This window comes from Lepus europaeus, chromosome 17 (assembly GCF_033115175.1).
Source record: "Lepus europaeus isolate LE1 chromosome 17, mLepTim1.pri, whole genome shotgun sequence".
NCBI classification, from domain to species: domain Eukaryota; kingdom Metazoa; phylum Chordata; class Mammalia; order Lagomorpha; family Leporidae; genus Lepus; species Lepus europaeus.
The window spans coordinates 48,044,086-48,070,113 of record NC_084843.1 but is presented as its reverse complement, the minus strand read 5'-3'; positions in this window follow the sequence as shown (position 1 = coordinate 48,070,113).

Sequence of the window (26,028 nt, the reverse complement as noted above, 5' to 3'; positions counted from 1 at the left end):
GCTGAACCAGATCCAGAGAGCGCAAATGCTGTTGAGCTTTGGAAATCGGCCTTCTCAAGCTTTGGCAGTGCTCCAGTGATTCAAGCTAAGTAGTCTACATTAGGACAGGACACAGCTTAGATTTTTGGTATAACAGAGTAAGCTTGAACTGTATGTTATATAAAATATCTTATGTAACTGGTTTCTTCCAGTGTTACAGAAATTTATTCTGAGTGGAAAATACATTCAGATTTACTCCCATCAGCAACAGCTCATGAGCTAAAATAAATTTGCATTCAAGTTACTGACCAGTGAGGCTCTCCCAGACAGATACTTTGAATAAGTACATTAGAAATAAATTGACTTGCCAGACTAGCATTTGTGAATCAGTCTAGGTGAGGAAAATTTTCTACTTTACTCATCATCATGATGATGTTTTGATAAAGTAGTGAGTATACTTTGGTTGTTAAAATGCGCCGTAAAGAATCCAGCAGAATGGATAGAAATATGAATTTCAAACTTTTCAGACTCTGGCTATATAACAGGACACAAGATAAGTGGAGAATGAGCATTTCAATGGTGAATATGATCATAATAAAGCACTGCTTAACTCATAAGTTGCTGCAGATATATTTTAAAATTCTTAAATTTTATTCTTAAAATTATTTGATTCTTTATTCTTAAAATTGTTTTAATGGAAATTCAAGGATTTCATTTCAGCAAGAAAACAAAGTGGATGAGGAACCAGTACCTTATATAGATAATGTTCTAATCTTTGAAATTTCTCAGTGTGACAATTTGCCTGCTTCTCCTTCTTCTTCTTCTTCTACATATTAAATAGGAAAAATAAAGGTGGAGAAATTATATATGTCTGAGTTGGCATGTTTTTGTGGACATACTAATCTTCTATATCTTAATAATCATTATTATTTAATATTAATAAGCCCATGAACATCATCATAATGTAGTTTACTTTATTAGGTTGATTAGTACTTATAATTATTATTAAATATTACTGAGTGATTAATATTGCTGCATCCTGTTCTAAGCACCTTACTTATATTAACTTACACAATCCTCTCAAAAATTAAATTGTATATATAGGAATAATTCTTATTTTTTCCTTCACTCTACATATGAGAAACTGAGGCACAGAAAAATTAAGTGCATTTGCTAGGAACACACAATTGGCAAGTAGTGGAGCCTTAATTCAAATCCAGATAATCTGATTATGAATTTAAGTATCAAGATATACTGCCATTGTGTGTATACCATGGATTGAAGCAGTTCTTCCAAAAATGGTAACTAAATAAAATAAAAAACAATTACAAGCTACCACTTGTCATCACTAAATCACATAATTACATTCCTAAGCAAGTATTAAGCTTTGTTATGAATAGTGCTTTGATGCATTTTAAGGGGATTCCACTGTATCTCATTAGCTTAGTTGGATTTTTTAAAAAAAGATTTATTTCATTTATTTGAAATGCAGAGTTACACACATGCATGCACACACACACACAGGTCTTCATTTGCTGATTCACTTCCCAAAAGGGCTGCAGCTTCCGGGGCTGGGCCAGGTCAAAACCAGGAGCCAGGAGTTTCTTCTGGGTCTCCAACATGGCTGCAGGGCCCCAAGTACTTGGGCCATCCTCTTTTGCTTTTCCAGGTGCATTAGCAGGGACTGAGCTGGCAAAGTAGCAGCTGGGACCCAAACCCATACCAATGTGGGATGCTGGTGCTGCAGAAGGTGGCTTAACTCACTTTGCCACAGTGCCAGCTCCAAATTGGATATTTTAAACATTTCTTAGAGTGAACTTTATTTTATTTCTATTTTAACCATAGTGAAGAAATTGCTCAAATAATGTAATTAAGTTTATCTTTCAAGTATATTGATATTGAATATTATTGTTTGGACTGGGAGAGATAACGCTAATCTACATAATTTAAGCAGGCCGCTGGTGCTTTTATAAATCATTTCAAATATCATTAATAAATTGATTTGATCTTTGTGAATTTGTGTCTACTTTGTTACCTGCTCTTGCTTTTGTTGCTAGTCTGATTCACTATGTAATAGTGACTTCAATTCTAGCAACCTGTGTGAATTTGGGCAAATTGATAGCCCTCAGTTTTCTTATCTCTAAGATAGGAATGAGATTATGAATTCATGAGGTAGTCGGGAGGGATATGCAAAGTAATATGTATGAGACTTCATTATTATGTTCATATATCTTGCCTTTGATTCTTGAATATTTACCCAATATGACTTAGATCATCCTTAAACTTTTGATTAATCGTATCTGTGCAGTTGTGATTCTTTCACTTGCTCTGTGACTCAGCTGTCCTTTAAAGAATGAAACCATGAAGTGTCGTGTAATACATTTGTAATAAAAAAAAAATTCCAGTTGTTCTGTCACTTTTCCTACTTAAAAATGATTTGTGGTGCTGGCACAATGGTATAGTAGGCAAAATTTCCACCTACAGCATCCCATCCCATCTGGGCACTGTTCCTGTCCCGGCTGTCCCTCTTATGATCCAGCTCTCTGCTCATAGCCTGGGAAAAGCAGTGTGGAAGATGTCCCAAGTACCCTTGCACCCCTGGAAGACCTAGAGGAAGCTCATGGTTCTTGGCTTCAGATCGGCCCAGCACTGGCCATTGCAGCCATTTGGGGAGTGAACTAGCGGATGGAGGACCTTTCTCTCTGTCTCTTCTTTATCTGTAATTCTACCTCTCAAATAAATAAGTCTTTAAAAAAAAGATGATTTGGTTTTGAAATGAGTATTCCAGACGTATAGATAAGACATTCTAGAAAATGAAGTTAAGCCATCCTTTTTCATTCAATGTATCTGAAATTAGTGTGAGATCACTGCTATGTCACTAAGAAACACCAAGGTTAAATGATAGGGAATGACATTTTCAGCTTGCATGATCCAAATACATGTATTATGAGTAGTCTTTAGGTTTACTTTCCCTAAGAGATGTTTCTCTGGCGTATCTAAATAATATTTGTCTAGTTCTATAGAATTCTTAGATTTCTTTTATCAGCCTTCTTATTTCCTGGGTCAATATATAACATAGCTATGACAAAGTGTAGATGTATTTATTTGAGCTTTTATGAGATATTGTTTTGGTGGATCCTAAGAAAGGAAAAGCTAGGAAGTATCAGATATCAGTGGTATTGGCAATTGCATTTGGTACCACTGTGAGTCAAATGAGCTTATATGGAATTACATTTCAGATTATGGTCTAATATATTGAAGAATAAATTCCGTATGTGGATAAAATGGGTATTAATTATATACTCATTTCTGAAAAAATGTCTACCTGTTTGCCTGTCATACTGTCTAATAACAATTTGAATCATAGCTTTGGCAAATCTTTGAAATTTAATGTACCCTAAAATAAACATAATTCATTAGAGAAACTGAGAAATAAGTGCCTGCTTTACATTATTTTTATAACATCCACTTTTCCATTTTACATAAGCATATTTCATAATTGAAGCCACATGACTGGCTTATATTCTACTTATCCCTGCAAAGCCTAGATGGCTATGCAAGATCTGGGCATCACACCACACCATACCACCTTCACACACATTCCAGCTAATGAGGGAAAAAGAAGATCAGAATAGACTCATTTTCCATCCTGGAAGTCACATGTAATTCTTCTGCTTCTACTCTTTTACCAGATATTGGTTACGTGTATTCACCTAGCTGCAAGGGAAATGCACTTTTCTTCTAAGTGATTGAATGTTCATCTAAAAAAGGTTCTGTTTTGTTTTCTAAGTAAGAAAGAAGAAAAACAGATATTTGAAGATAAATTAGTCTCTGACACACCTTCACAAAGTTTGGGCATAAATTGCACTCTAGGCTTTCCCAGTAACATGAGAATCTCACAAATTATTCACTCGACATTTCCTGTCCTAGTTTACACAAAAAAGAAGAGCCAGATAGAAAGTCATTACTGTAACAAAGCTTAGTCTTGCTTAGTTTTGCTAGATTTACTCCAGCTTGTCTGATAAAAGAAAAATCCAGTTCAAATTTTAAGCCTTTTTGAATGCAAGTTTATTATAGTGTTGTTGAACATTAGATAGTTATAGTAAAAAAACAATGCATTGAATAGTATTCTTAGCATACTTTTTAAAAAAACCTATAACAAATGTTTATGTTATAAACTTGAAAACTAAATGTTTAGCTAAAATGTACTTTTAAAAAAGAAACTTGCAACCTCAAAATTTTAGTATAACCAGTACTTTGTTCTTTATAAAATGTTATAAGGAAAATAATATATAGCAAATGAATAAAAAAAGCCCTACTCTACTGAACTTCTTTCAGTATTAACATCCATTTTGCCAACAAAAAAACTCAAATGAAGAAAAGGATAATTAATGACAAAGTATATTAATATTAACTAAAAGTCTATACTTACTTCCTAAAAATTTAACTAAGGAAGTGGGAAAATATTAATGTACTATATAATGGAAATGTGACTTCTTCTTCAGAGATTTAAGATATTAGAGACTGTTACCCCAGGGAAATGGGTGATAGAATTTTAAGAGCTAGAGAATAAATGGATGGTCTTGTAATATTCTGAGAGTACTACTTAACTGGCAGCAATTATTCTAAAAGATTGTTGTGAAATGTGTGGAGCCTGGAGAGAACTTGATGGTTTAATCATCTGTCTATAAATATACTGCTTATTATACTCACATGTGAAAGTGTTTTCATTTAGCCTCAGCAGCTGTAATGTATCTGCACTACCACATCTTTCCTGGCCGTGTTAATTCCAGATGGCATGCAATGTGAGAATTTGGAGGTGGGTGGTGGTGATTAGACCATAGGTTTTAATAGCCTTTGAAAGTATGAGAAAGATTCCCAAAATCTGACCTAGGAACATCCAATTTTCTAAGGTGGATTAGTCAATTGTTAAAAAGGAAATAATCTAGTTGAGCCCATAGTTATATTGGTCTAAGGATACCATAGATCAAGTAATTACAGTGATGTAACAGTTTCTTACTCAAAATCGCACCCTAACATCTACTTTTAATTATATTCCTCATTCAAAAGAATAAATCTGGAGTGAGCATTTCATCTAGCTGTTGATGCCACATCCCATGTAGGAGCACCTGTTCCTGACTACAGCCTCCCACTGATGCAGACCCTGGGAGGCAGTGGTGATGGCTCAAGTAGTTGGACTCCTACCACTCATGTGAGAGAGCTGGATTGAGTTCTCAGTTCCCAGGTTTGGTCTGGCCTAGTACTGGCCCATTTTGGGCATTTGGAGAATGAACGAGCAGATAGAAGTTCTCTCAGTCTCTCTCTCTCTCCCAAATAAATTGAAAAAGAATGCATCTCACCTAATGTTTGCTCAAGATAACAACTTTGACAGTAAGTGTCTTTTTTTTAAGAAAAAAGATTTATTTATTTATTTGTTTGAAAGGCAGAGTTACAGAGAGGCAGAGGCAGAGAGAGAGACACAGAGAGAGGTCTTCCATCTGCTGGTTCACTCTCCAAATGGCCACCATGGCCAGAGCTACACCCATCTGAAGCCAGGAGCCAGGAGCCTCTTCCAGGTCTCCCGTGCGTGTGCAAGGGCCCAAGGACTTGGGCCATCTTCTACTGCTTTTCCAGGCCATAGCAGAGAGCTGGATCAGAGGTGAAGCAACCAGGTCTCAAATGGGCACCCATATGGAATACTGGCACTGCAGGCAGCGGCTTTACTGACTACACAGCAGCGCCAGCCCGACAGTGAGTTTCAGCTTAAAGCAATGAGCTTTTCTCTTGTGACAGCCTCTACTGTATGCAAGACATGATAAAAGTTATATTGAAAGCTAACAGTTCTTATTCTGGTTTTCACATGCAAAGTTGAGACACAGTGAAATGAAACAACTTCCCCAAGTTTGGATTTCAGAAAATTCTGCTTTGAAAATAGGTTTGTCTGACATTGTAGACCCACAAAATTTTTACATGAAACCTTTAGATTAGAAGTTCTTTAGAAGTATCCATGTCAATGAAAAATTTTAGATCTGACAATATGACTTCAGTTTCATTTATAGCAAGGCATCTTCTTAGGAGATGAAATTTTATTTTATTGACTATTTTTGCAGGTTAGTTTGTTTCCAGTTATAATTCGTCCTCAAGAAACTGGCTTAAGGTCCTTTTCTTTTTTGATGGCTCATTAAGTGAGCATAATTGTATCTAATCAAAATCAATGTAGTTTCATATAATTAAATTGCTTCTTTTTAGAGACATTTCAGTTTCTCAACAAAAATAAGAGGAAAGTACAGATTTTTCCCATGCATCCTTTGCTCACACACATGCCTAGCTTCCCCTTTTATTAACATCATCCAACAGAGTGGCACAAGATGGACCTACAGGAATGGACACTGTGGCACTGTGGGTTAAGAGCCACCTCTTGGGAAACCCACATCCCATATTGAAGTACCAGTTTGAGTCCCCGCTTCCAGTGCAGCTACCTGAAATGAATCTGGGGAGCAGTGTATGATGGATCAAGTACTTGAGCTTTTGCCACTCATGTGGGAAATATGGATGGAGTATATGTCTCTTGGCTTCAGCCCAAGTCAGCTCTGGCTATTGGCATTTGGGGAGTGAACGAGCAGATGGAATATCTCTCTCCCTCCTCCCTCCCTCCCTCTCTTTCTCTCTCTCTCATTCTGCCTTTCAAATAAATAAACCAATTAATTAAAAAAGATAAATTTATATGTAATAATAACCCAAAGTCCCTAATTTGTTTTACTATTTACTATTGCTGTTATACATTTTTATGCTTTGGGACAAATATAGAAAGATATGTATCTACCTCTCTAGTATCAGAGAGGATAATTATACTGTTCTAAAAATGCCCGATGTTCTTCCCAATATTTGACAATCACTTATATTTTATTGTCTTTATCATTTTATTTTTTCCTAGAATGTCATGTACTTGAAATCATAGTGTAGATGGCCTTTTCAGATTAGCTTCTTTCATTTAGCACCATGCATTTAAGGTTTCTCCTTGTCTTTTTAAAGATTACTAGTTTAATTCATTTTGGTACTGAATAATTTTCTATTATTTGGATTTACCACAGTTTATCAATCCAGTTACCTAGTGAAGGACATTCTGATTTCTTCTAGCTCTTGAAAATTATGAATAAAGCTGCTATAAACATTCATGCGCAGATTTTTACATAAACATGTCTTCAGCTCCTCTGGGTAAATACAAGGGGATTCAGTTGTTAGATTGTGCAGTAAGAAAATGTTTAATTTTATTAGAAATCTCCAAACTATTTTATCAGGTGGCTGTGCAACCTTCAATGTAAAATCCTACTGTTCCACATCCTCACCAGAACCTGGTGTTGTCAATGTTCCATTCTTTGGTCATTCTAATAAGTGTATTGTGGTATCTCAACTCAGCTATAATTTCCTTGGTAGAAGAATTGATATGTGGAGCATCTTTCATATGCTTATTTGCTATCTGTATATCTTCATTGGTGAAGTGTCTTTTAAGGTCTTTGGCTCAGTTATTAAATCAGATTGTTTTCTTATTGTTGAGCTGTAGAAGTTCTTTTTATATTTTGGGTAACAGTTCTTTCTCATGTGTCCTCTGACATTATTTTATTCTAGTCTGTGTCTTTTCTGTTCATTGTCTTAACACTGTGTTTAACAGAGTAGAAGTTTCTAATTTTAATGAAATCTAACTTATGAATTAATTCTTTTATCAATCATGCCTTTAGCATTATATCTAAAAATTCATCATCATACCCAGAGTCATTTGTATTTTTTCCTATCTTATCTTCTAAGAATATAATATGTGTGGCTGGACTCTTATTTTCTTTTTCAAGTGACCGTCTAATTGTTTCAGTATCTTTTATTTAAAAGACTGTCTGCACTCCATTGTATTGCCTTCATCAAGACCAATTGATTGTATCTACATGGGTCAATTTCTGAGCTCTATTCTGTTATACTGCTTTAATTGTTCATTTGGGATTGAGATTGTGTCATTTCTATAAATCAAGTTGGGAAGTACTGACATCTTGACGACACTGAGACTTCATATTTATGAACACAAATGTCTTTCCATTTATTTAGTTCTTACTTATTTTCATTCATCAGAGTTTTGTAGTTTTCCTCATATGAATCTTGTACAGCTTATCTGTAAGCATTTTATTTTGGGGGTTCTAATGAAAATGATACTTGTGTTTTTAATTTCAAATTCCACTTGTTCATTGCTGATGTATAGGAAAGTGATTGACTTTTGTATATTTACTATGTATTTTGTAGCTTTCCTATAATAGCTTGTTTTCCCACAAGATATTTTATTGATTCCACTGAATTTTCTATATAGACAGACTTGCCATCTGTAGACAAAGACAGTTTTATTTCTTCTCTAATCTGTTTACATTGTATTGCTTTTACTGGTCTTATTGTATTAACTAGCACTTGCTGTATAATGCTGAAAAGGAGTGATGAGAGGAGATATCCCTGGCCTGTTGCTGAAGTTAGTGAGAAAGCTTATATTTTCTCATCATTAAGTATGATGTCAGTTATTGGGTTTTGGTGATATGCTTTGTGAAACTGAGGAAATTTCCCTCTTTATGTAGTTTATTGAGACTTTTAAAAAAATCATGAATAGGTGTCAGATATTTCTGGGGCTGGCATTGTGGCATAGCCCCAGCATCACATATGGGTATTGGTTCCAGTTTGGCTTCTCTACTTCTGATCCAGCTCTCTGCTAATGCACCTGTGAAAGCTGTGAAAGATGATCCAATACTTGCAACCATTTCACCTAATGGGCAACCTGGATGGAGTTCTAGGCTCCAGGCTTTGATCTGGCCCAACCCTGGCTGTTGAAGTCATTTGGGGAGTGAACCTGCAGATGGAAGATTGATCTCTCTCTCTTTGTTTCTCTTTTTGCCTCTCTGTAATTGTGTCTTTCAAATGAATAAAATAAATCTTTAAGAAATTATTTTTGCGCATCTATTGATATGATCATGTGATTTTTCTTTTTTAACCCATTAAGATGGCAGATTACATTGATTGATTTTTGAATATTGGACCAGCCTTGCTTACTTAGAATAAACCCGCTTGGTTGTGGTTTATAAATCATTTTAGGCATTATTGGATTCAATTTGCTAATATTTTTAATGAATTTTTAAACATTTATTTATCTACTTGAAAGAATTACAGTTCATAGTTGATCATACTGATAGGTCTAAGAGTCAAAGGGATCACACAAACAAGACTAGTGTCTGCTAATACTAACTGATAGAATAAAAAAAGGAGAGAACGATCCAACATGGGAAGCGAGAGACCCAGCAGACTCATAGAATGGCAGATGTCCTAAACAGCACTCTGGCCTCAGAATCAGCCCTTAAGGCATTCAGATCTGGCTGAAGAGCCCATGAGAGTATTGTAGGCATGGAAAATCCAAGACACTCTGTCAAAAAAAAAAAAAAAAAAGGACCTAAATGAAAGATCTCAGCAAGTGAGATCCCAGTGGAAAGAATGGGCCATCAAAGAAGGAGGTACCTTTCTCTGAAGGGAGGAGAGAACTTCCACTTTGACTATGACCTTGTCTAAATAAGATCAAAGTTGGTGAACTCAAAAGGCTTCCATAGCCTTGGCAACTCATGACTAGAGCCTAGGGAGATTACTGGCGCCATAAACAAGAGTGTCAAATTGTTAAGTCAACAACAGGAGTCACTGTGTACTTACTCCTCATGTAGGATCTCTGTCCTTAATGTGTTGTCCAATGTGAAGTAATGCTCTAACTAGTACTGAAACAGTATTTTATACTTTATGTTCTGTGTGGGTGCAAACTGATGAAATCTTTACTAATTATATACTAAATTGATCTTCTGTATATAAAGATAATTGAAAGTGAATCTTGATGTGAATGGAATGGGAGAGGGAGTGGGAGATGGGAGGGTTGCAGGTGGGAGGGAAGTTATTGCAGGGGGGAAAACCATTGTAATCCATAAACTGTACTTTGGACATTTATATTTACTAAATAAAAGTTTTTTTTTTTTTTTTTTTTTTTTTTTTTTTTTTTAAAGAAAGAGTTATAGAGAGGCAGAGGGAGAGAAAGAGAAAGAGAGAAAGTCTTCCATTGGCTGGTTTACTCCTCAAACGGCACAATGGCAGAGCTGGGCCAATCTGAAGCCAGGAGTCAGGAGCTTCTTCTGGGTCTCCCACATGAGTGCCGGGGCCCAGCAACTTGGACCATCTCCTGCTGCTTTCCCTGGTATATCAGAGAGCTGGATCAGATCAGAAGTGGGAGCAGCTGCGACTTGAACCGGCGCCCGTATGGGATTCCGGCACTCCAGGAGGCAGCTTTACCTGCTATGCCACAGTGCTAGCTTCAGTAATTTGCTAATAGTTTGTATAGGATATTTTTCATGTGTGTCCATGAGAGACAATAGTTTCTAGATTTCTTCTAATATCTTTGTCTAGTTTTGGTATTACAGGAATGCTGACCTGATAGAATGAATCAGGAAGTGTTCCCTCTTCTTATGTCTTCTGAAAGAAATTGTAGATGATTGGTATAATTTCTTCTTTAAAGGTTTGGTAGAATTCACCTTTGAACTCACATGTACCTGGTGATTTCTCTTTTGGTAGGTTATTATGTATTATTTTGATATTTTAGTAGATACAGCCCAATCCAGATTATTACTTTTTGTGTGAATTTTGGCAAATTTTGTCTTTCAAGGAATTGGTTAATTTTATCTACATTATCAAATTTGTAGGCATAGAGTTGTGCTTAGCATTCTTCTATTATTCTTTTAACATTCATAGGATCTGTAGTGATGTCACCTGTTTCATTTCTCATATTAGCAATTTGTATTCTTTCTCTCTTTTTTTTTTTCACAGTTAACTTGTCTAGAGGCCTATCAGCTTTATAGATCTTTTCAAAGAACCAAATCTTGGTTTTAATGGTTTTTTCTATTTCCTATTTGCAATTTCATTGGTTTCTTTTCTAATTTTTATTTTCTTCTGTTTATTTTGATTTTACTTTTATCTTCTTTTTCTAGCTTATTAAAGTTTAATCTTAGATTGCTGATTTGATGTATTTTCTATTAGGTGCATCTAGTGCTATAAATTTCTATGTACTGTTTTCAGTACATCCAACCAATTTTGACAATTTGTACTTTTGCTTCCATTGAGCTTTTGCTTTTATTGAGTTCGAAATATTTTTAAAATTCTCCTGAAATTTCTTCTTTAACCTATGTGTTATTTAGAAGTGTGTTGTTGAGGCTGGTACAGTAGATTAAACCATTGCCTGGGCCGGTGCCGCGGCTCATTTTGCTAATCCTCTGCCTGCAGTGCCGGCACCCCGGGTTCTAGTCCCGGTTGGGGCACCAGGTTCTCTCCTGGTTGCTCCTCTTCCAGTCCAGCTCTCTGCTGTGGCCCGGCAGGGCAGTGGAGGATGGCCCAAGTGCTTGGGCCCTTCACCTGCATGGGAGACCCGAAGGAAGCACCTGGCTCCTGGCTTTGAATCGGCGCAGTGTGCTGGCTGTGGAGGCCATTTGGGGGGTGAACCAACAGAAGGAAGACCTTTCGCTCTGTCTCTCTCACTGTCTAACTCTGCCTGCTGAAAAAAAAAAAAAAAAAGAAAAAAGAAAAAAGAAAAAAGAAACCATCGCCTGTAATACCCACATCCTGTATGGACACCAGTTAGAGGGAGTTCCAGCTGCTATACCTTTGATCCAGCTCTCTGCTAATACACCTGAGAAATCAGCAGAAGGTGACTAAAGTACTTGGACTCCTGCTACCCATGTGGGAGTCCCAGATGGGGTTCTAGGCTCCTGGATTTACCCTGCCCAGCTCCAACTATTGTGGCCATTTGGGGAGTGAACCAGCAGATGGAAGATCTCTTTCTCCCTCTCTCTCTCTAACTGTGAATAAATAAACAAATCTTAAAAAATAAGTATGTTGTTTAATCTTCACATATTTTGAGATTTTCAGTTATCTGTCTATTGAATTGAATTACATTATAGTCAGAGGGCAGACTTTGTAATTCATGCATTCATTTATTTATTTGAAAGGAAGAGTGTCATAAAGAGAAATAAAGATATCTTCCATATGCTCATTCATTCCACAAGTGCTCACAACAGCCATGGCTGGGCCAGGCTTAAGCCAGGCTCCTGAAACTCTACCTTGATTTCCCTCCTGGGTGGTAGGGACCCCAAACAATTGAGCTGTCACCTGTTAACTCCAAACGTGAACATTTGCAGGATGCTGGATCAGAAGCAGAGTGAGTACTTGAATCCAAGCACTCTGGTAAAAGTTACAGTTGTGATGGGCAGCATCTTAACCACTGAACCATCATCCATTCCTATAATTATTTTAAATTTGTCAAGGTCTGCCTTGCTGAGTGTTGTAATTATTTATAAATTTAAGAAAGAGTGTGCACTCTATATTATGGAGAATTTCCTGAGCCCTAGATCATGGTATAGCTTCCCAGGAATTATCCATTCTGGAGCAATAAGAGCATTGACTTCTTGTGCCTGAGTATAATCACCAACCCCATCTTTGTTGTTATTCTTGAGCGTTATACATATTATTTCCCTGAAATTGGGGTAACAGATTGTTTTGAGGAGTTTAAAATCACTCATGATCCTATTACCATGGCTGAAAAATCTAGAAACAATCCAATTCTATTGAAATTACTAGATGAAGAACTCTAGAATAGAGAGGTCTGTTTGTTCTGCTTGAATATGTTGGTGCTCCTGAACCTCGACAGGATCATCTTGAGTTCTGAATGGCTTAAGAATAGGTTTTGCTGATATGTTGGAATAATCTGATGTAAGCTGTTCTGCATTGATCTTGTGACTCAGAACAAGGTAAGGTCTAAGGCTTGTGAGTAAGAATGCATAAAAATATAGCATAGTGTTAAAGTTTCATAATTCTGAGCATGTTGGTGAGGGACTACAATTAAATTCTGTAGAAAATGGAATTCTGTAGCTCTTAAAAATCTTACGCACTTCTGCTTTCTTGCAGGAGGCAATGTAATAGAGAGGAAATAGCAGAATACTTGAAATATGCTGTCATAATTTGGGAATCCTGAGACTGGAATTTCATGACAATATTGTCATGGACAAGTCACTAAACTACTCTATGATAATTTTCACAATCATAAATCTGCCACAGTCAGTAAATTCACTCATAGTACTATTGTGAAGTTCTCATAAAAAGTATCAGATTAATCTTCTCTTTAAGCTTAAAGGTACTACCCAAAATCCAGATGCCTCAAAATTTTTTTGGAAAAGTATTAACATTATAAATCCAATAGAACATTTAACATGGTCCATAACTGGTTGTTCAATATTTTTCCTACAGATTGTTTTGACAGAATTAGTGTTGACTGATGGGAAATCATACAGTGGTTTGATATAGGGACATAGAAGGTAATGGCATTGATTATAGATTAAGTCAAGTCTACAAATACCAATTTTACTTTATTATCAATATGTTTAACAGTAATTAAAAGCTGTAGTAACTGGGCATTCCCAGACTGTATCTATGAACCACATGATATCTGTTCTTTCTATATTAGACAAAAGAGAAATGGGAAAGATAACTCAAGAGAAAAAAAAAAAGAAACTGGGATTCCACATATATAACTCCCACTTCTCTTCAGAGATATGAAAAGAAATCCTTTAATACTTCTTGAGGCACAGACTTGTGGTAGATATGCTGAGATACAAAATTATGTGATATATTTTTATCTAAATAGTTAGGATTTATTTTCTATTTAAAATGAACACATGAAAATTGCTGTATTTATGTGAGAAGGTTGGGGTTTTCTGACAGAATGTGGGCTACATGAGAGATATGTTGTTCACTTCAGAGGACTTGGGCAGTAGGGGCATGTAGGACATGTGAAACATACTTCGTCCTTGGCAGCTGACACTGTAGTTTATCTATAAGGATGTTTCCTTCTTATTCAATGAGATAAGTGCTACATATTATGGTGTTGAAATGGAGATTTTGAGAAATCTAATGTGTATTTGAGTTCTAGAATTTAGCATTATTGCCAAGTCATGAGAACTGCATGCTTTTCTATCTGTAAGGTCAAATTGGAGCCAAAATGAAGATGCTTATTAATAAACATCAAGAGTTGACATTTAAGAAATTTCAGCAGGATACCATATGGGGAGACATGTTTTTGCAACAATCTCCATTACCTCTGATTTTGTCGAACTGCTCATTTGCTCTAAAATAACCACAATTCCCAAGGTCTGTCACAAGCACTGATAAGTCATAAAGACAGTTGTGCTGATCTACAGGGACTGATTTGTCAACAAGCTTCTTTGCACACAGACAACATCTAGCATGCTCCGAGACAAAATGTAGGAATAAATTCATCTTTGCCTTCGTAGTAGAGTAATAAATATGTTATTTCAAATTAACTTGTGTTGTGAAATAGAAAATTATGTAAGGCCATGCTATGTAAATGAAAAAATGGTTATAATTCTATCAGTATATAATGTTAATTAAATTTAAAATATGGATCATTGAAATTTATTTCAGAGACCAATGCTGGAAATCAACAGTGATAATACTACCATTGACACATATTAATCTTATACTATATGCTACACTCTGTCCCAAGTCCTTTATTATCTCTGTCTTTTATTGTCCTGTAACATATGTTAAAACTTTGAGAAATCAGGTCTTTTGCCCATGATTACTATTCAGTGAGTGTTGTTCTGAAAACATACTTGTTAAAATCCAACGGCCACACTCTAGCATGATTATATTGGATTAGCTCCCTCCCGACACAAGCATTCTGCTTGGGTTTTATAAGCAAAGGGATGTACAGAGGAGTTTAAAGCTTTGGGAATATACTCACAACCACTGGGTCATATTTTTAAAGGTGGATTGAATCAGATGTGTTTTATTGAGGGATGGTGTTATTTGAGTAATGGCTGAAGCCATCTTACATCCTTTCTTTATTGATTCTCCCCAAAACCAGTGTGAGTAGAAGAAGGCTATAGTGCCAAACAGAATTCACAATTAAAGTGTTCAATTAGAAGTTGCTTCTCCATAACGGGTGGTAAGCAAATGCAAATCCCTGTGAAAGATTTAAGGGAGGTATATGCTTATTCTCTACTAATTTCCTTATCATACCAGTAATACCTGAAACCAAAGTTGAACATTACTTTTAGTATAGACTACTGTGTTCTGTTATTCTTGGTTTTACTGTGTGATATTTGCACATGCACTCGTCTCCATTTGGAAATTTTACTCCCACAACCTGCTTCCTTTCACACTCTGGATGTCACAGTTCTGTTTGAATCCCAAAGATTCTTAACCAAAACACATTGATGGTTTTTCTTGTCGTAATCCTTTTTGCCCCTCTGCCTCGCAGTGCTAGGGAGCCTTTTTTTCCTGCCAAGTGCCATTTGGATATTTATAAAATCATTCATGGGCCATATAAAATTATAAACTTAAAAATAGTCTGTTATAGTTTTATTGAATTTCGAGTACTGCAGTTGCCTTGGCAGGATGAGACCAAATGATTTCATGGGGATTGCATGGCCTGCAGGCAGGACCTTCCCCACCCTTGCAAGTTTAAGCCATCAGTTAATGATGTTTTTGTGTTGTTTTGCTTCTTAAAATAAGAAAAAAACTGTGCAAGTTCAGGGACAATGTCAGAGTCATTGTCTTCATCTGTGTATCTTGGCAACAGTCCTTGAGCATTCCTGTATATACCATAAGGTAAAATGAAGCCTTGCTGATTGGTTCAGTTTTCTAAATTGTGCTCACTTAAATGCTTATTTTAAAAATTGACTCCTATATTGCTTACTTCCCAACCCCAAGTGATTGAGGCATAAATCCTGTGTGACTTCCTGAATCTCATTCAGTGTAAAGATTACAATATCATGAAAAGCTGAAATATTATATATTAAGAAATGTCTTTAAAATGGATACAATTTAAATCTTTCCTATTTTCTCTTGGCAAGTGGGCTGTTAGTATACATTTCTGTATTGGAATGACCTCTGTTCCTTGTGTTTTTTCTACATAAGCATTTCATAGTATTCTTTTTATAATGTGACAGTCCCTAGAATGAGGTCGTACATATTAAATGAAGATTGGTTATAGAGATCATCTTTGTGAGGAAGATTATTTCTCCCATTCCAAATAAGTAATACATGAAATTTCATTTTATCATGTTCTCCAGTCTCCTACATTAAATGTTGCAGCCATCTTTATATATTGACTTTTGAAGCCCACTGAGCTGAAAACGCTTCAGTTTATTATGACTCAGTACTAGCAGAGTAGGTAAACAATGCTCAGATTTGTTTTGTGATTTATGAATGATGTCTATGTCCATTCCCCTCCCACAGAATTTCTTCTACTGTTATAAATTTGTTTTTTTTAAAAAAAGTTATGTATTTGTTTTACTGATTTTAAATGCAGAGAGAGTTGGGGGATGGGTAGAGTATGAGAGAGAAGAAGAAAGAGACTAATGTTACATTCCATCTACTAGTTCATTCCCCACATGTCCACAGTAGCCTGGGCTGGGCAGGCCAGAATCCAAGAGCTTGGAACTGAATCTGAGTCTGCTGAAAGAATGACAGAGATCCAGCTATTTGTGCCATCACCTCCCTCCTTGCACAGTATGCATTAGCAGGTAGCTGGATCAGAATCAGAGCCATCACAGGAACCCAGGGACTCAAATACAGGCTGTAGATGTGTCAAGTGGGGACTTCACTGCTGCACCAGAGTCCCTGCCAGTGCTTCATTTGTTAGGAGGTTCTTTTGAGACATCAACTGTTCTAGAATCTCAGGAGACAAGAATTGAAATCTAAAGACACTTTGCCCTTACAGAACTTTCGTTTTAGTGGGGATAGAGAGATAATGAATGGCAACAGCAAAAATTTAACAAAACTCTACACTCTTTTATGCACAATACTGAAAAACAAGTCTCTTAAAACTCATCTACTGATAAAGCCTGACCTGAATCCATGAGAAACTATTATAATCCCTGTTCATCACATTTAGAGCCTTCCATTCTTGAATTTTAGTTCATTGGGTCCTTGTTGCTTTCACAACTCTTTGGTGTCTTTGAAATAAGATTTATTTTGTTTTTCATGTTTTTGGCTGTTGTTCAGTTGTGGAAGCTTTGGCTTACCATATCCCACTGTATCTTAGAAACTTAATCTTGATACACTGAAATTGTGTTGAAGAAAATTTAAATTTTCTCAAATCTAACTACTTGGTGATAGCAGCTATCATATGTACCTATTTATTTAGTGTTTTAGAACAGTACACTCAAAGAGAGTCTTAATTCATAACATTGATTTCATTTTTCTCACTATCACCTGATATTAAAAATCACTCAGTGACACAGGAGAGGGATTACAGAGTGTGTTTAATTTATTTTTTATTCCTGTGGTTTTTAAAAAATTAATTTATTTATTTGAAAGACAGAGTCACAGAGAGAGGTAGAGACAGAGAGAGAGGTCTTCCATCTGCTGGTTCATTCCCCAGTTGGCCGCAATGGCTGGAGCTGCATTGATTCCAAGCCAGGAGCCAGGAGCTTCCTCCACGTCTCCCACATGAGTGCAGGGGCTGAAGGACTTGGGCCATCTTCTACTGCTTTCCCAGGCCATAGCAGAGAGCTGGGTAGGAAGAGGAGCAGCCGGGAGCAGAACGGTGTCCATAAGGGACGCCGGCAAGGCTTTAACCCACTGCACCACAGCACCAGCCCCATTTTTATTTCTGTTTTATTCCTTCTCTGAATCTCTCAGCAAGAGTCCGACAGCTTGTCGCAGATCTGAGAACTATGGCTACGTCTACTCATGATTGGATAGCACCACCTTCCAGTTTTGGCACTTTACATTTTACATTTGTAAAACATTTTAACAGTTTATTCTGGAAATGGTTTTATTCTACAATAAAATGCTCTGTTAATATTTAAGTTGGTATGCACTCATAGAGAGAATACCAATTATTTGAACTTGGGCCATTTAAATTCTGTGAACTTCTAAAAAAAATCTTTAAAATTGGAATGATAAATATACTTGCTTTTTAATAGTACTCTGCTGTTAATACCATTATCCTTGTTTTCTAATGATTTCTACCTTACCGAATTGTTTCCTTAAAGATTTAGTTATATATTTGAAGGGCAAAGTGACAGAGAGAGAGAGAGAGAGACAGACAGACAAACAGACAGAAAGAGACAAAGATATCCTCTATGTACTGATTTGCTTACCAAATGGCTGTAAAGCCAGGTCTGTGCCAGGCCAACAGGAGCCAAGGACTGCATTTGAGTTTCCCACATGGTGGCAGGTGCTTTTATCCACTGTCTTCCAGGGACATTTTAAGGAAGCTGGCTAGAAAGCAGGCAGCAATCTTGACATTTTTTTTTTTTTTGACAGGCAGAGTTAGAGAGAGAGACAGAGAGAAAGGTCTTCCTTCTGTTGGTTCACCCCCCAAATGGCGTGCTGCGCGGATCAGAAGCCAGGAGCCAGGTGCTTCCTCTTGGTCTCCCATGTGGGTGCAGGGCCCAAACAGAGAGCTGGACTGGAAGAGGAGCAACCGGGACAGAATCCGGTGCCCCAACTGGGTCTAGAACCCAGGGTGCCAGTGCCGCAGGCGGAGGATTAGCCTAGTGAGCCGTGGCACCGGCCCACTTCTTCCATTTCAACAGTTGGAATTCTATTAGGAGAAATAACCCTCTTTTTATTTCTGTGTTATACGTATTCTTATTTATGATCAGTTTGGATTCATGGATTCCTGTTTTATAATGTGTATAAGAACTTGTTACAGAACTAGTTTATTTCACTACTCATACTGTCCTGAATTCGGCCATTGGGAGTATTTCCTTTGTTTCTGTTACAAATGATTTTATACTGATAGCATCCCTTCTGTTCTCCAACTCTAATATCATCCATTTCTCCAAAGATCCAAGCGAGCCATGGCGCTGGCCAAAGCAATCTCGACATCTTAACACCAGTTCCCAATGAATTGTTTTGAATACCAACTACGTTAATATATATGGACTCATTTTGCAAAGAACAATGCTCATTAAATGTTATTTATAGTTTTCTGATTAGTAGAATAAATATATGACTTACCTAGGAGTATTACAAAAGAGAATTAAAGTAAATGATAATTATATTCAAAGGAAAACCATTAATCAGTTCTATGAAAAATGACCTATAGCAGGCTACATATTTGCAAATATATTAAGTTTAAAAGTAGAAAAAAATCAGATTTGATGTTAATAAATGATTTATTGGATTTACAAACATCAAAATTAGAATGACATAAAATAAAAATACCCTAAACAAATATATGGCATTTTTTTGCACATGCTTGTACTTCTGCTTTGGCGATGAAAGGAAAAAACTACAAAAAATTTCAGAAAGACACAAAGGGTCTTTATTCAGTCTTACCTGGAGCAATCAGTTTAATAACAAAGCTTTGACATAGCATGTATTAAAGCATTTATATAAAAATAAAATATTCAAAGCACCTGGAAGATGTGTGCAAGATTTCAGATTTCCTTCTAGTTGTAATATATTTGTAATTTTAGACAAGATAAAGGAAAAATCAGATTTACTTAAGATTGATTTTCCAAATGACTTTTAAGTATATGTTAGGAAGGTTGCCAATCAAATATTCAAAAGTAGTTTTAACTACTTGATTTGAATTGTGTCAGTAAATGTCTTTTTTTCTTGCCTCTAGTAAAAGCATAAGCAAAAATTACTTACTGTAAACATTCATTGAAAAGAAGAATAACAAACTCATATTCCACAGGTTCCCATCTGTCCACCTGCGTTAAGTATGTTCACAGTTCACATGTTTTGAAATCTTTTGTGCTGTAGAAATACTAATGTAACTTTCTAATAGTAGCAGTGAAGAGAAAAGTGTAAACTAGGGAGCAGTGTTGTGATGCAGCAGGTGAAAACCACTGCTTGCAATGCTGGCATCCCATATCAGAGTGCCAGTTTGAGTCCTGGCTACTCCACTTCATACCCAACTTCCTACTGACACACCTGGGAGGGCAGCACAAGATGGCCTACTGCTTTGACCTCTGCAACACACGAGAGACCTAAATGTAGTTCCTGGTTCCTGTTGATGCCATTTGGGGAGTAAACCAGCAGATGGAAGATCTCTCTCTCTCTCTCTCTTTTTGGACAGGCAGTGTGGACAGTGAGAGAGAGACAAAAAGGTCTTCCTTTTGCCTCCAATGGCCGCTGCGGCTGGCATGCTGCGGCCGGTGTATCACGCTGATCCAAAGCCAGGAGCATGTGGGTGCAGGGCCCAAGGACTTGGGCCATCCTCCACTGCACTCCCGGGCCACAGCAGAGTGCTGGCCTGGAAGAGGGGCAACCGGGACTAGAACCCAGTGTGCCGGCGCCGCAGGCGGAGGATTAGCCTATTGGGCCATGGCGCCTGCCGAAGATCTCTCTTTCTCTCTTGCTTGCTTTGCCTCTCTCGCTGTCTGTCTTCCAAACAAACAAGTAAGTTAATCTTAAAACAAAACAAAACTAAACAAAACCCAGAAGTGTATGGGGCTGTTGTAGTGGTACTGATTACGCCACTGTTTGCGATGCTGGCATCCCATGTGAGCACTTACTCAAGTTCCAGCTGTTCTACTTCAGATCCCTGCTAATGCACATGGGAAACCAGCAGAAGATGGTTTAAGTACGTGGATCCCTGCCACTGATGAGGGAGATCAGGACGTAGTTCCAGGCAAGCCAGGTCTTGTGACCATTTAGGGGAGTGAATCAGAAGATGAAAAATCTCTTGCTGTCTCTTCCTCTTTCTCTGTGTCTCTTTCAAATAAATAAGTAAGTCTTCTTATTCTTTTTTTTTTTTAAAAGACTCAACTAGAAAGCAGAACACTGACTTCTTATTCTGACTCTGCCTCTACTTGTATCTTTGAGTTAGTTTGTATAAACTTTCTAGCCTTACCTCTTCATTATTAGCTAAATGAGAAGATTGGAGCAGACAACTTCTAAAGTCCCTATGGCTCAAGTATTTTTTAAATTTTATAAGTCATATACCTCCATGTGCAAAGTAATTAATCTTTTTCCATTTAAGCCAAGTTAAATTATTTTTGAGTGCCTTTTCTGCCTGATACCACACAATGGATTTCTGGTTTATGATTATTAGAATTTGCCTAGTGGTGTATAAATGTGGTTAGTTATTGTTTCCTCCTTCCTTTTCTTTCATTTTATACATAACTGCACATGACATAACAAGCTACATGTACAAAATAGACCTGGGCATTTGCAACTCAGAGCACCTTTTGTTCTTAAAAGTCTTATCACTGGCATCAAGAGTTCATCTTAAAACTCAATAGTAGGGGGCTGGTCCTGTGGTGTAGTGGATAAAGCCAATACCTGCAGTGCCAACATTCCCATACTGGTGCCAGTTTGAGTCCCTGCTGCTCCGCTTCCAATCCAGCTCTCTGATATGGCCTAGGAAAGCAGTAGAAGATGGCCCAAGGACTTGGGCCCTGCACCCATGTGGGAGACCTGGAAGAAGCTGCTGGCTCCTGGCTTCGGATCAGCCCAGTTCTGGCTGTTGTGTCACTTGGGGAGTGAACCAGTAGATAGAAGGTCTCTCTGTCTCTTTCTCTCACTCTCTCTGTCTCTCTCTGCCTCTCCTCTCTATAAATCTGCATTTGAAATAAATGAATAAATCCTTTTTAAAAAAAAAATCAGTAGTAGTCATTAACATATATTCCTCTTTGTATTTTCCATAAATATAGACTTTCAGAATCTTTCATCATTAAATGTAGGTAAATCTCTAATGCAAAAATGATGAAATATTTTTTTTCAGACTTTGAACTTTGAAATGATTGGAGAATCCAAGTGGTAAACTATGGCCTTGTTGGAAATGAGAGACCATGGCAAGGGCCATAGCAGTGTTACTTTGAAACTCTTACTTTGCATTAGATGATCTGATTTTTGGTGAGAAGCTCATAAGAGAAACAGAATTTGATTCTCTGCAAAATCTTGGAACCCAGCTACTGGTAATTGGCTGTTCAAATTTCCACACTGAGAGAAATTCTAATTCTAAAAATACATAGCAAAGTAAGATAAATGAATTTAAATGATGGGAATGATATATTTTAGAAGTTTAAATTGATATCAAAATCTATACAGATTAAATAAAATATTTGAACATCTATCAGGTAAAAAGATAAAGAATAAACAACAGAAGGAAAGACATAAAGAGAGAAACAGGCAGAGAGAATAAATAGAAGGACATTTTTGCCTCCACTTTAAATTTCTTGTGGAGTGGGAGACATGTAGAAATGAATGAACTATAGTAGCTGTGCCCTGGGCATGTTCTTTTGGAGCAAAAGCCAAACTGCCCAATGATCCCCACTAAAGAGAAGTCATCTGTTTAGCATCTGAACAGTAATTAAAACTCCAGAGGTATTTCTTTATACTATACAACCATGTATTTTACTAGGATTATCAGAGAGAAGACTTTGAAAGGATAACTGTCTTTGAGTCATCAGAAATGACCTATTTCTTTCTGTGCAGACCCAATGATGATGATGAGCAAAGTGACATAAGTAAAAATATAACTGTAAAAAGATATCAAATTAATGGGAAGTTGACACTGCAAGCAATTTGGTTTCAGAACAATACCTGCTTATACAATGGCATGAAAAGAGACAGTTATCACAAACCAGAGTCTTAGGGTTCAGTTTCAATCCTTTAGTGTGTTTTGAAGAATTACTTAGATCTAAGCCTAAGTTTCTTCAACTGTTGAATGGGAAAGAATGGTTCCTCATGTGACCATTATGAATATGTGACATATGTATAAAACTGAAAATATCATCTTGTATTGCATCAGTCAGCTATTTCTACATAATAATTGTAGCATACAGTGGTTACTAATAGAAATCATTTATTACCATAACTTATGAAGCACAAGGCAAGGGGTGGGTAAGCTAATTCATGTATATGCTATCTTTGACAAGGTCAGCTAACCTGAGTTGGCCTTGACTGAAGGTAGGGGAACACTTGGTTAAACTCAGAAGGCATTTTATTTTGTAGAAAATATGTTCTCAAGGAAATGTCAGTGATAAAGGGTCAAAGGATCAAGTGAAAACACACCAAGTCTCTTGAGGCATAGGATTGAAATGACACATTCACCTCTGCTACATTATTTTGTCAAGTTATGTGGAATACGAGCTTTAAAAGGTTGAGAAAATAGGAGCCATTTCCTTACTGAGAGGAAATGAAAGTCACCTAAAGGGGTTTGAATCCTGGGAGACATAAAGAATCAGGGCCATTAGTGCAGTAAGTCTGCCATCTTTCTAGAGAAAGTACTCCAGAAATGATAACTACTGTTCTTGAAGAAAGTGAGTGTTCATTTATAGCCTGCTATTCATGGTCACAAATTTGGAAAAATTGTTTAAGCATTTTTGTGTATTTCTCTAAAAATTTGTTTTTACTGTCCTTTTTTATTTTTTTTAAAAAAAGATTTGTTAATTTGAAAGAGTTAGAGAGACAGAGAGAGATATTTTTCATCTGCTGGTAACACCCAAATGGCTGCAACAGCTGGAGCTGGGGTGGTCCAAAGCTAGGAGCCAGGAGCTTCATCCATGTCCCCTACTTGAGTGCAGGGGCCCAAGTATTGAGCCATCTTCTGCTGCTTTCCCAGGCACATTAACAAGGAGTTGGATTGGAAGTAGGGTAGCCAGGATTAGAACTTGTGTCCATATAGGATGATGGTGCTGCAGATGGCAGCTTTACCCACTACACCACAAAGATGACCCCTTTACTATCTTTTTATTTGGTGGTTTTCTTCAGCACTGCACATTTTTCTTAGAAAATATTTGTGTTTGGTATATAGGAGGAAAAAAAAGGTAAAACATTTACAATGGAAGGAAATATAAAGTTTATGCTTCTGTTACTACAGAGCTGGGCTTCCCAGCATGGAAAATAAAAATTTTTAAGGATTGGGTTGAAGGAAGAGTTGGTGGGTAAGAGCCCTGGGTGTTTAACCTTCACTCTTTCTTGGGACTTTATCTTAGCACTCTCAATGAAATAGAAAATAGCCACTTACACAGAAGGTCATTTGGCTGGAATGTAGTGGTCAAGGGGGAAAATGATACAACATGAGCCTGATGAAATTGGCTGGGGCTGGATCATATATGATTTTGTAGACAAAGGTTTTGTACTCTATATTAGAAGCTGTTAATCATGTGAATTATGTAAAAATATATGCAAATTCCAAAAGATATTCAGGCTGCAATACAGAGAATGATTTGAAGGTATCCAAAATAGACAGAAAAGCCTGCACTGAGATTGTTACAACAGTCACATCCTGAGAAGCTGGCGGGTGGAAGAAGACTGATGGTAGTGATTGAGAAGAGGAATGTGAGGACTTGGAAGCAGTTAGGAGTTTGAGTAGAATTTGATTTGTTGGATGTAGATAATAAACATAGATATGTATCAAAGATTATTCCAAAATTTTTAATAGAAATAGAGAATAGTGTCATTCTCTGACTTGGGAAACATTTATAGAGAACTTGCTTTTGAAAGAGGTTTTTTTTTTTTTTTTTGGGATTTTTTTGATGCAAAATATACAGTGGGTAGATAGGTATCTTGTTGCATTGCCTGATATATTCCAGAGCTCAGTAAAGACAGCTAGACTGGAAGTTTACCTGGGATTTAACAGAGTCATGGATGTCATCAAGGGGAGGAAAAAAATAGGAACATGGATCCATAATGGATATATGTATATTTGATTAAAATTATCTTGGATACAAGGTAGACTAAAGGGAAACATGGTTTTCAGCTGAGCCACAGTAACTCTAACATTTTAAATAGATTGTAAATAGATTAGGAAGGTGTGGGGTCTTGAGACCATGCCAAAGGCAATGAGACAGGAGAAAATACTGCCAGATAAAAAATGAAAAACTACTCACCTTCTCTGACATAATGGCATTTGCAATAACAGAGGAAACCATAATACTAGACCTTTGCTTGGATGGGTGTGGAGATTGTTAATCTAGAGGACAGTCTGAATTCTCATAGTTTTCTGTAAAACAAAAGAAGCCCTCTGGAATTCGCAAGAGATTCTAGGAAATTTTGTTGATAAGGTGATTTTGGCACTTTTCAAGTGTGTCTTCAGAGGACAGAGAAGGAAAAGAAAAAGCTTGAGATGTTTCTGTTTGTAATCCAGATAAGGGTGATGTGAGATTTCTTTGCAGCTACTCCAGTGTTATGTAGTGGAAGAAAAGATATTTTAAACTCAGACTTAAGGCCTTTTTAGGAAGAGTATTGATATTTGTTTTAGTGTATCCTCTTGGCAACAGATTTTAAGAATAAAAGTTTGATACATGATTATATTCATTGAGGAGAAGACCAAATTAAGAATAGGCTAATCCTCCGCCTAGCGGCGCTGGCACACCGGGTTCTAGTCCCGGTCGGGGCACCGATCCTGTCCCGGTTGCCCCTCTTCCAGGCCAGCTCTCTGCTGTGGCCAGGGAGTGCAGTGGAGAATGGCCCAAGCCCTTGGGCCCTGCACCCCATGGGAGACCAGGATAAACACCTGGCTCCTGCCATCGGATCAGCGCGGTGCGCTGGCCGCAGCGCGCTACCGCGGCGGCCATTGGAGGGTGAACCAACGGCAAAAGGAAGACCTTTCTCTCTGTCTCTGTCTCTCACTGTCCACTCTGCCTGTCAAAAAAAAAAAAAGAATATTTTAATTTTATTTAGCAATTTTCAGTATTCCTGACACCTGGGGAAATTTTTTTAGTAGACAGAATGTTTAGTTAATCAAGTAAAGAATTCTAAATCAGTTCAATAAAACCGACTTATATGGCACCTGATCTGTGCCAGAGACTGCAGAAATCATTGTGGAAAAAGGAGTCCTCATGATCTTTGTGTACTGACTTGTACATCTATGTAAGGATCGGAAAAGAAACAATGTGAGTATGTAGAACAATCTCTGAAACTCACAGAGAGGTAAGAATAATCTGTGTTTCCATTAGCAAAAGTGGAAAGACCGTGAATCTAGTAGAGTCTGTGAAAACACAGTTTAGCAGATCT